Below are 12,731 nucleotides of genomic sequence, written 5' to 3' on the forward strand. Positions count from 1 at the left end.
AGGTCATTCTTTGAAAAAAAAAAAATTGACCAAGTTTCTCAAATCAACACTGTTTAGACTTTACACATCATGAAAATGTCTTAAAGAAAAAAAAAAACAACTGACGGAAAGTCCCATCATGTTCCATAGCCTTAACAACATTTATTTATCTTGCTGTATTCACAGTTCATAAAAAAAAGGTTTCAAATTTAACACTAAACTGATGAAAAAGATCAGTAAACTGGGCGGTGTATTAGCACACCTCAGATGCCAATCCTGTATCAGTGCAGATGGGAGTGAGTCAAGGCCTGCTGCTGTGACTAAAACACCAGAAGAGGGTGCAGTGAACTGAAGAGCCACGTGTCACTGCCTCCAGCGGGACTGCACGGGGCGGGAGGCACCAATGAGGCAAAGCGGCCAGACCCAGGGGCTCTCACTGTGACTCAGGGGCCACGGTCCGACCGAGAAGCCACAGTCCAAGATTCAGGTTGCTGTAAAGTTATTGCTTTCTGTTCTGGCCCCAAATGGTACGTGGGATATAGTCGCTGCACGTTACCAGTGGGTGGTAAAATACTGTGGAAGTTATTTCTTGTTTTTTTTTTTAATTATTTTTTTGCAATGTGTGACAATGCTAGGATTTTTTTTTAGTTTAAAACCTTATTAAAGTATATATATATATATATATATATATATATATATATAATCTTGAGTGAAGATGTGACTGGGTGGCTGAGACTGGTGATGAACCATGGATACAGTAGCTTGTCAATTTTAGTAAATAGTAACTGCAGTGTAAGTGCGGTGAAGTGTATCCAGATTTAAAGTAAAAGGAATGATGAATCCCATTTAGTCATACATAATAAACCTGATCAATGACTGTGATCACACACGCCAATTGCTAAATGAGACCAGAGTTGGTTTGTGTTGATTAATCCTGATTGGTTAACTGGAGCCTGCCAGTTTCCCTGACTAAGACACAGCCAGTGCTAAAACGGGCCATTTTCTGAGCATGAGACTTCAGGGAAATCCGTGTTTACTGCTGTGTCAATCGCTCATAAAGGGTTTATTTTTGTATATGCAGCAGGTACCACTTAGCAATTACATTTCTATAGCTCTGTTCCATACACTGGAGTGTCTCAACGAAGCACTTTACTGATAAAGTGAATTGACGAGCAAGCTGTAATTACTACAAGTAGGTAAATGCAGCCATTATCCACTCAGCTACACCCCCCCCACACACACACAGTTGTGCACAGGTGCATATTATCTGTCTGTATTTTTTTTTAGTGTTAGTTACTGTAGCAATTTCTGTGTTTTGTTTATTTTTTTATATAGCTTTTTTATGTAGCACATTTTTACCAGAGCTCAATTTATATAAAATGTGATGTATATACCGTATAGCCCCTTCAGTCACTGTGTGTATAATTGTACCATGTTAAGTTTCCTATCTATTTGTATCTATTTTATAATTCATAATATTTTTTCCAAAGTTTTGGCAGGACAACTTCTTGAACTCCATAGTGAAATAAAAAATGTGTGACCGAAGGGGATATCATCTTAGCTGCCAAAAAATGGACCAGCAGACAGGCAAATGAAAGTTACAGCTCTATTCAGACCACCAAAACCTTAGATGGAGCATTGTGTGCTTTAAATTGTTGCAATTAAGCTAAATTAAAACAGTCACTTGATTTTTCTTCTATTTCATCAGTATGGGCAGGAGATCCTGTCTATGTTAAGCAGCAAATAATTTTTATTTCATTCATTTCAATTGCACATTATTACAATTCCATAACAGCAAGTATCAAAGTATAGAAACATTTTACTGGATTTTTGAAGTTTAATGATTCCTAAAGTTCTGAAATGTGTCAAAGTTGTACTGAATTGTATTCTTTGATGATTTTCAAAACTTGGTATATTATCTGTTTAATTACAGTATTTCATTACCTTAGCTGTAGGTGTTAAAGTTTTACTGAATTGCATTAATTTAATGATTTGTAAAGCTTTGTCATTTTGTATGCTTAATGTGATAGAATAGGTTACTAGCTATATATCATCAGTAGGTACTTGTGCACTAAGTACTTGTGTATGTTAACTTTATTCTATACATTATTAAAGGTACAGTAATTTTTATTAATACCTGTTCGATTATCCATACAAATCGATTATGCAAACTAGTAGCGGTCACAATTAGTTTGGATATGAATTATATTCTGATAAATAAACAGTTGCCTAATATGTCATAGCTGTGTGCAAAACAATCTCATTCTGAATACACAGGACATGCTTTTAAACATCTCGCTTACCTGGACTGTTGGTGTGGTTCTCGGTTACTTGTTCTTGTTTTTTCACAGGCTTTTATTGCCCTACTTCCTATTCCGTCTGTTGGGGGAAAAAATCATGGCCATGGTTTGGCATTAACATAATGTTAGAATACAAGCCATAGTTTAAGCCTGGACAATAGTCTTGGATAATTTGGGCGACTAGGAGGGCAGTTGGGTGTTGCTCTGCAGCTGGCAGTGGAATCAATAAAAAAAAAAGAAGTTCACCTGATAATGTATCTTCCCTCTGCTCTCACATTTGCCTCGTTCGCCTCCTCGTGTTCAAATTACACAACCTAGATAGGGCTCATTAACCCCCAAATTAGCCTTTAAAAGATTACATTTTACACAATTGAATATTATTCCATTCACCTTGATGCAGATGCATCCCACCAGCCGGGTTAACTGTTTTACTCTAATTATTGTAGCCATCAAGATGCAATTGTAGCATTTGGCTAATTGAATAATGGCCAGCGTGGGACCTGAGCGGTGATTACAGATATGGATTTGATAGCCTGCTCTGAATCAGAGAGAATGGGAATCGCTTTTGATTTCCTTGCTGCACAATGGAATATACAGTAGCAGCAGTCAGCAAAAGATTTTGCCCAGTAATACGGGCACATTGCACAATGCACATTCAGCCATGCATCTGTGCATTTCTAGGATTTTGGAGCTGTGGGGTCATTGGATGTTATCCACATTCATTCTGCTCAAGGTCCCTGCGGCAATGGATTGGATTATGGTCAAAGTGGCTATGGCAAGAATGAGGGGTATTGCTAATGTTATAGATCTGAAATTCCGTTGGGTCACAACTGGTGGATTGCTGCGTCAACAGCAGTCCCTGTAATGAATGGCATTAATAAGGCTGTGACAAGTGACATAAACCGGAGTGTTGGAATCTGCACCGTATGTGCATGTCGTAGTGCTGAGAAGTCTGTTTTTTCAAGGGTATTCAAACTGCCAATGACGTTTTAAAAGTCCAGGTTTGTCATGTTTGTCAAGTAAAATGGCTCAAATTCAAATGAGATAATAACGTGATGGGTGGTAGGTTTCAGCGATAACTTATTTTATTATATATATATTTAGGTTTTTTACTTTTTACATCTTTCAGTTAAAATTTATTGAGCTGGAGATCCTCTTCTCTGTGGGAAACCCTGCTTTCCATTAAAACACCAGTACCACCTTTGTAAGTTTTTCTCTGTTGAGGTACAGTTTCTTTCTATTAGTTGTCTACAGAAGACCGTGGCATCAAGGTTTGCTGCAGAGGAGGGTACGCTCAAATCAATACAGCTACTGAAACTCAATTACTACAATACAATAAAAAAAAAAAACAAGCTGTTATCCACTGTGACTCCAATTATCACTTCCAGCACTTTGTGTGGCTTCTTCTCCAAGTATGGCTCCTGAACTAAGGATCGTACCATCAGTGGCCTTTACTTTATAGCTTCCATAATTCCAGTCCCTCCACTGTCCTCTTGCTTTTTAGAACAAGAAGGTTTTTCGGTCAAGCAAATTTTAATTAAAAAAATCCAAATTATCTACGCGCTGTTTCTGTAGTCTCCCTGTGCAGTTTGTCAGTGGAGACTGGATTATTTGAAAAACACCCGATTTTCAGTCAGTGCCCCAATTATTTCTGATTTAAAAGCAGATGCTGTCAGAACTTTAAAGTGCTACAGAACCCCCTGTAGTCTTTACAAGAAACACATAACCTGACCTTTACTGTACCATGATGTGCTGGCCTTAACACAGCAATATATTTTCCCCCCACTTTTACTCGGTAGCGTTATGTGTGATTTAAAAGAGCTGGCGATATGTTTAAAAATACAAAGCTGTCATGTGGACAACACAGGACCCAGCAAAGGTAATGTAATGGGTTTCTTGTAACTCTTTAAGCCAAGAAGATAAACGTTTCGTCTGTTGCCTTCATCCGTGCTATGAGTTTAACCGCAAGGCTGCAAGTGTAGCGTTTTCAAAGTCATTGCTGTACAAACTGCGAGTGACATGTTGGAAAAGGACGTGCATCAGCGGTGCAGGTGTCACAAATGTTTTAATTGTTTTATCACTGGTAGTTTTATTATATAGTGTTTTAGTTGCACTAATTTGTGTTTTTTTACACTGTGTTTTATTGCACTATTTATTGTATTTTTATACTGTGTGTTTTATTATTTTATACGCAAAGGGAGACCCCAATAAGGGGTTAAAGTTTATTGTTTTATGTACCAAAAAGGGAGACCCCAATAAGGAGTCTATGTGTGTGTTATCCTTTTAATCATTTACCACGGGCACGGTCACACGTGATTGGGACCTTGATTGTAGTCAGGTGCAAGTCATCAGCACCCCTTGATTAGTTCCCCCATGTGTATTGTAACGCTTGAAATGTTTTTGCTTACGGTTGTAAGTCGCCCTGGATAAGGGCGTCTGCTAAGAAATAAATAATAATAATAATAATAATAATGTGATCGGAACAAAAAGAACGGAGAAGGGTAGACAGGGGGAACACTGGACCGTGACCATTTTTGGACAAGGAAGGAAGGAAGGAAGGAAGGAAGGAAGGAAGGAAGGAAGGAAGAGAAGCAACAGCAGAGCCTAAACACCAGATACATTGAAGAGGAACAGAAGGAAATAAAATGGCCCAACTAAATGCAGTGAAGACTTCATGTCACAGGAATGAGAGTTAAGTACTCTGCATTGTTGAGAATAAGAGAATACTGTTGCACAACGGACTTCAAGTATAACTCGAGTTGTTTATGCAAGCGTCCCGTCTGATGGACATAGGTACTGTGAATGGAATAAGTATACTATTGGACTGGAAGATATCTCTATTGTATTATGAGTGCTAATGCATTGTAGTTCTGTCTGTCTCCAGGGCTTGCCTCCTCTCTCCCTCCTTTCCAGAAAATGATTACAAAGAAGACGGACTGCTGTTATTACCCGCAGACACCCCGATAGGCAAGGCTCGCACCTATTCGGGTCGGAAGACAGATGCTCTTATAGGGAGGGTCTGAATGTGGAGTGTGTGAATTAGCTCTGCTCAGAGAGTGAGACGGGGTGGGGAGAGCGAGTATTAAGGACGGATAGTTTTCATTGTTTCTTCAGGATCGATGTCACAGAGGGAGGGAGGAAGGACCCCCTAGAGGCGGGCGTGGGATCTGGATGCAAAGTATTGGCAAGGAGCCAGTTGGACTTTAGTGGGTAAAGACGACTTTGGAGAAGATTGCTTTTTGTCCTTTGAGGAACGAGACACTCTGCGGCCATTGAAGGTCAGGTGACACTAATAGTATTGTGGACATAATTCAGCTACCTTCTAAACAGTGTGGGACGTTTTGAAATCCTCCGGTGGGACTGAACTATACTGCTTACTTACCTGAATACTTACTGTGTGGATTTTAACTTATAGCACCCTGGGGAACACCATTGTTATTTTAGGGGGTATACGTGTTCTTATTGACATTTCTTTGTGAAGTGTTATGTTGATTTTGTTGTTTGCCTTAATAAAGAACAACCATTTTACCTACTTGCCTGTGTGGTTCTTGTGCGTTCCTGGGGTGGTCCGATGGTCTGAGATCCAAACAACTTGGGGGGTATAGAAGAGAAAGTTATCATAAAAAATATACTTACCTGTAAAGTCATGCAAACATAACCCCAGACACAGGCATTGCTTTTTTTCTTGTTTCCTTTACTTTAAAGCATGCTAATGAGAGGATGAGATAGGGATTGTACAGTGTAGGGGGTGTGCAAGTGAATAACATTGATCACTTACAATCCATCCTCCACTGCCGTCGAGTCATTTGCTTTATAGCGGTTTATCCTATGAAAAAGTACAATCTGATCTCTAAATAGCAGAACTTTTACACAGTGTTCCCCCACCAGCTTCTGAGACGTCAAGCAAGTTGAAGGTTCTCATTGCGGTTTAGCAAGCTGATCAATTCCACACACTGCGTGTGGGCGACCACAGTGGACAAGAAGTGCTGGGCTCCCCCCCCCCCCCCGCAGAGCTTCTGTGATTGATGACAGTTCTGGGGAGAGACGGGAAGCCCTTCTTTTTTTCATTTCCCTCCCAGGGCCTGGCAGGCAGGCACAGATCCAGGATGCACCACGGGGAATCCGACTGGCCCTTCTCAAGCGTGACCGATTGTGCCAGATTAATGAAGGTGCAGGTAGGCGTTTGTGAAAAGTGTGTTCCTCTGGGTTGAGGAACTGGGCTGTCACCACCTGAGCTTTCAAACCAGCCCACCACCTGGCCCCACGGAGCTCCATTTCCCTTGTCAAAATTTGACCAGCCGCAGTTTTATTTTTTTTAACAGCTGACAAAATGAATTACTCCAGTGCTTCAGTAGTGGGGATTCCAGTTGGTCTGTCCCATGATTTCTATTATGTTGCAATATTAAAAGTATTTGAAATATATATGGGATGTTATAAAAGTTGTAAGCCTGGCACAGATAAAGAACAGATGGGACAACGTTACTTGTATTTGCTTTCAACATTACCTGCCTAATGTAAAAAGAAACAAATCTAACCATTTAATGACATCCACTGTGCTTGTCTAAAATTAACGGGGAATTCAAAGGAGGTCAATCAATCAATCAAAACCTTTACTTATCCTGATGAGTAAATTGAAAACAAATTCTCATTTACAATGACGACCTGGCAAGAGGCTCACACCACCACAGCAAACTACATCACACACAATAAATAAGGAGTAAAAAAAATCAACACATAATCAATCATAAAACAATAAAAAAAGGAGTAAAGGGGGCTTTGATGATAGGATTTCACAATTCAGTACCCTTGATGCAGCAGGGTCTTGTGTATCCATCAGGTTTATATACTACTAATAAAAGCAGTAGAATAACAATATGCAAAATTGGTGCAAAGTGGATTGTTGTTGTTATTTTTATTATTGTTTCTGTTTGGCTGTGGGTCTTGCATCGTTTTAGTGCCTCAAGTATTGAAATACGTCTTGAATAATTAATCCCTGTAATTAAACACTTGCGGTTCGGCTCGGTGATTGACAATGTGAAATGAAACCCTGCAGAACAAAGTTGCTATCTATAGATAGATAGAGAGAGAGGATATTGTATAGGGTGCTGTAGGATACAAGCTGGTCTCCACTCCCTGGTGGTGATCATTGACTTGTGTGTAATGTCAGGTGTCAGATTGGATTGTAGAATCCAGATGAAACCGGCTGAAGCCCCTCTTTGATATTAGATGCGACTGAGTTTACACACTAGATTCACAGTGCAGATGGCTTGCATTTTAATGCAAACATGCATGACAATATTTGATAGAGAAAATACATCGAGAATAGGCCTTTGAAAGAAGGTGGTTATTCATTGTTATGCACTCTTTTACTTTCTTAGTTGCAGAGCAACTTATCCCTACCTGGTTTATTAACTTTCTATTGATGCTGCCGTCAGGCTGTTTCATCGACAGCTGAGTTTTGTAGGTCACTGCTCTAACAGATTTGGCCTGAGAAATAGCCAGCATTTGCTGTAGCGAACGTAACTTTGTTCAATAATTGATTGTTTACCAAGTTGGAGTGTACGCTGTCATTTCAGGGGAAATGCCACATTCCTGTACATAGAAAATCCCTTGTCTAACAAATGTACAAAAAACCAAAACATGTTCCTTAAGTGGCCTTTTGATAGGGGTTTAAGAGCATCTTGTGGCTCTGATTAAACATCCCTTGAAAGTTAGCAAAACAGTTCTTGACGATCCTGTTAAAAGCCGCTTTAGGTAAAATTTCAGATTTTACACTCGAGACTACTTGTGGAATCCAAAGTTTGTTAAACAAAAAACAAGGTCTAGTATAGAAGCAGGGTTGTTGATTGAATGATGCGTTACAGACAAAGTGGATGTGTACTGTAAGCCGGCACTCTAACCACTGAACTAATAGGAATGGGCATGCTTCAGTGAGATGCTTGATAATTGACAGCCGTTCAGGGCACTTAATGAAAGATTTGTAAAACATCCAAAACAGCAGTGGGCAAATTAGACCCCTCCAATCCAGCTCTTTGTTTCAGCCCTTCTTTTAATGGTTTAATTGAATCAATGAAACCAACATCTAGGTCCTACAGTAATTAATTATCACATTGTTGAACCAGTATTGGGCACATCCTGATTTTGCTGCAGTCTTTATTTTATTTAAATGGTTTTTTTGTTATCACATTACAAGAGCTTGCAACAAAACCTGTGTTACTGTGAGGTTATAACTGATATCCTGAATTTTAAAGAGGAAAAATGATGTGATTCATTCATAAAAAAAAAAACTGAACAACTTCTGTAGGAGGAAAAGAGGAAAATAAACTGCTTTCGTAAACAAAAACTGAATAAATCGTTGCAAATAAATGCAATTAAACTAAGTTGCATTGACTGAATGTTCTGCTTAAGATGACCCATTTTCCTTGTATTGCTTTTGAATTGCCACTTAAATGGGCTGTTCTATTAATATTTTGGGTCACATTGAGTCATACGTTGGACAGCACTGGTTTAAGTGAAGAGGCTCATAAAAGGAAGAGCCATGGAAGCTAAGTAAGAATGACCCTAGTCAGCACATGGATATAGAGCTGGATGCTGTTACATGGGGTTCTATAGGAAGGGATCACGACTCGGCCAGCATTTAACAAAAGTCCAGTGTCTACCATGTGAATCCTAGGGTTGGATATTGGCAACAATGTCCTTGTAATTGAAGGCTCTTGAAAACGTCTGTCTCTAAGTGCTCTTCACAATGAAAAGCAAACAAATCCATAGCTTCATATACGTCTGGACAGAATCCTTAAGCAAAATAAAAACATCTTGATATAATGCATGGTACAGTATTTTATGTAAATAAGAAATAAAGCAAGGTAACAATTTCCATCATATTTGCTACTGAATTTTCTATGCAATGAAATTTTATCCGAGTATTTTAAATGACTTATTATGTAGTATTGCTTTTTGTGGGGATTGTGAATTTATTACAGCACATTTTATTAAAATATTTACAATCTGAACTTACATAAAATGTGTCTTGGTACTAAACCCGAATTCCCTGTGGACAGCACTAATGAAAGTATGACGCATAACAGCCAGCATGCAACACTTCTTTGGTTGTGGTTAGAGAAAAACAAACAAAACTAAAAAAAAAAAACCCTGAACATTATTAGTGATATTATTAGTGGTAGTTATTCTGTACAGAGATACTGGCATCTGATTTAAGGTGCTTACAAGATTTCTATGCTTTAAAATGGAAAACATTATCTGGAAAAAGTGCCTTAGGTTTGGGTGAGGTGTGTAAGCTGCTGGATATTTTGTACAGTTTTGAGGAGTTTTTTTGTGCATATATTAGATGTAAGTAACTTCTCAAATGCAATATTGGTGGGTTTTCATTCCTGTTCAAAACTTGAAAAGACTTTATTATAAAAGCCGCGGCTGTGTGATTGTTCATCACTCAGCAACATGTGGAAACACAGAGAGATAACAGAGCACTCAGTCTGTGTATTTAGCCTCACTGTTGTGGTGTTCCCTGGAGCTGCGATTGGGTTGCTGTTACTTGCCCACATTATTTCATGCTTGTCAACCTCTCAAGACCTCTCTGTGCCTCATCTTTCGTGGGTTGTTAACAATGTTATTTTCTTTTTTTTTACTTTGTAATATAATGTCAGCACATGGTGGAGGAGAGCACTTTAGAAATAGAATTCTTTTTTTTTTTTTTTAATTGATTCAACAAAGTCAATTAATTGACTGGCCTATGAATAATAAGCATCGAGACGCACAGTTAACTTGTAAATTCAGATGCTGAAACTTCAGGAATAATGAAAAAAAGTGATAAAAAGTGAGTGCGTTGTTTTTACATTTTTTTGGCCATGGGCATATTTGTTTGTTTGTCATAAGGTCAAGGGCATGATATTTGTTTTTCATAAGGTCAAGGGCATGATATTTGTTTTTCATAAGGTCAAGGGCATGATATTTGTTTTTCAGAAGGTCAAGGGCATGGTATTTGTTTTTGATAAGGTCAAGGGCATGATATTTGTTTTTCATAAGGTCAAGGGCATGATATTTGTTTTTCATAAGGTCAAGGGCGTGATATTTGTTTTTCATAAGGTCAAGGGCATGATATTTGTTTTTCATAAGGTCAAGGGCGTGATATTTGTTTTTCATAACGTCAAGGGCATGATATTTCTCTCTTTTGATATTTTTTGACATTAAACTCCTACTATTCCAAAATGGGGGCTGTAACGACATTGCAATACAAATTTATGAAATTACATAGAAACAGGTTGAGAACACAAAGAAGTAGATTGTAATGACTTCAGTTCCACTACCAGTACAGACAGTGTTAGCTTTCATTGGGCAGAGCCGGAAGGTCCACTTCTGAGACAATAATGGAGTTTTCAAATGGGATTGTAATAATATTCGACATACCGCTTATTCTATTCAATATTCAATATACAGCAGATTCTATTTAAAGTGGAAGCTCCCTTTTTACGGCGCTGTTCAATTAATGTTCCAGACACTGGAAGACACCCCCCAGAACACACCACTGCATTGGCAAGTGTGTCAAAAGACAAGCATGCAGTGCGTCTCTTTTTCAACAGTGGGCCCTGTTAACAAACTTTAAGGTCTACTGTTTTTAATAAAATGTCTGCTAGGTTGAACAGTGTGTTTTTAAATGGGAATAAAGTAGGTCTCTCAAAATCTGTTGCAAAATGGGTTTCAAAAACTGCAAGGTTGACTGAATCGATCAAAGCGGGCTTTAACAAAACTTTCCTTAAAAAAGTCCTCAAAGCTTCATGAACAGGGCCCGCATGGCAAACTTTATACGCAAACAAAAACTTTATGAAAAGTCCTGTGGAGACTTGAGCTTGCTCCATTTACTGTGAGCAGGCGTGAATCGGGAGGCATCCGCTGTGTGTATTCTCACATCGCCAACATGCTCCAGCAGTGCTCACTGGGGCTCAGTCCATCCATCCTGTGCCTTGAGATTGAGCGTCAGAATAACAGCCCTTGCGGTCAGGACTGTAACACATAAAAGTCTACCGGAGCGAAGTAAGACGAGGCAACTCTCAAACAGACTTTTGTTTTTCTGCCAACTGTTGCATCAACTACAGTAGTTGTGGGAGACATTTTAAATTCAGATCTGAGCAACGTACTTGGGGAAACTCACCTACCACTAGTTTCATCACTAGTTTCCTCTATCTTATATCTATCCAAATGAACTGGGCTGAATGCATCAGGGCTCATGTTGCAATGTATCCAGTACAAAATGCTCCAGGTGCATACACACATTGAATACCAGTAGCCTCTCTTGTAAAGAGATACATATTCAATTGCCCATCAGCGAGAGTGAGTAGCAATTTCACAGTCTTCTTGTGACTTTAAAGGGTTACGTTTGGGGTAAAACTGTGATTTTAAGGTTAGGATTAGATTTATGTCTGGACACTCCAGGAATCGGGGATTTGATTTGAACACTTGCCTCCTGAATGAACCAACCGTGTGTACTGATGAATATGGTCATACTGATAAATACTGATGAAAAAGGCATTCAAAGAAATATACTGCAGTCAAAGAAGCAAATCCAGAGATACAAAGTTTGCAGCCCTTTTCCACTTCCCTCAGTCACCTAGTTAGGCATATCGAAACACTGCTTGTCTTTATTTACTATTCCCCTAAAAACAGCTCTATTTATTCATAAAGCTGCTGATGGTGCTTTGCAAAGATAATATGTGCTATCTTATGCTGCAGCAATAAGTCTATACAATCTTCTTTTGACTGTGTTTGTCTGTGTGTATTCTGCTCCAAAAGCTGGACGTTGATTTATTGTGATCTGCATGATTAATAAAAGGTGCTGTGAATCGTTAGAACACTTTTAAAATGGAAATTATTCTATCTGATATTTGATTAGATTTACCACTTGCACTAAGTTCACTGTTTATTTTTTCCATCTTTCATTCCTTTTTTTGTCTTTGAGTAAAACAAATACCAGTGCACTCGGAAGCATTTTGTTTTTCATATTCATTAAAACCCTAATTATCTCAAGCAAATTAGCTTTCCTAATAACAACTAGGTTAGATGAATGATTACACCTGTCTTTTAAAAAAAAAGACATATATAATAACGACCTGTATACCTGTAGCATTTATTTTTGTTTTCTAATACAATCATCTCTCTCTCTCACTCAGATTTCAAACTTTAATCCAAGCACATCCTATAGAAGTGTCAGGGTCATCTCAATACGGGAAGATTGTTGTTGTTGTTATTATTTTCTTTTGATCTGCTATCCTTTACGGATGCTCTCGGATATTTCTTCCAAAAGAATAGTTTTGTGGGATGAGTCAGAGCCCACTGACTCATACAGGCAGCATGAGGCCAGCACAGCTCTAGACTCTAAACTAATTGGAAACAGTCTCAGATTTAATTAAAGTGCAGTTGTCAGTTTAGTGTAACTGATTGACA

At 38.6% G+C, this 12,731-nt stretch overlaps 1 pseudogene; it reads left to right on the forward strand.

The window, feature by feature from the left end:
* The first annotated feature begins 6,385 nt into the window (after positions 1–6,385).
* The window catches only part of LOC117434535 (12S rRNA N4-methylcytidine methyltransferase-like), a 50,819-nt pseudogene continuing 44,473 nt past the window's right edge, over positions 6,386–12,731 (forward strand).

The sequence above is a fragment of the Acipenser ruthenus genome, chromosome 28, assembly GCF_902713425.1.
Source record: "Acipenser ruthenus chromosome 28, fAciRut3.2 maternal haplotype, whole genome shotgun sequence".
NCBI classification, from domain to species: domain Eukaryota; kingdom Metazoa; phylum Chordata; class Actinopteri; order Acipenseriformes; family Acipenseridae; genus Acipenser; species Acipenser ruthenus.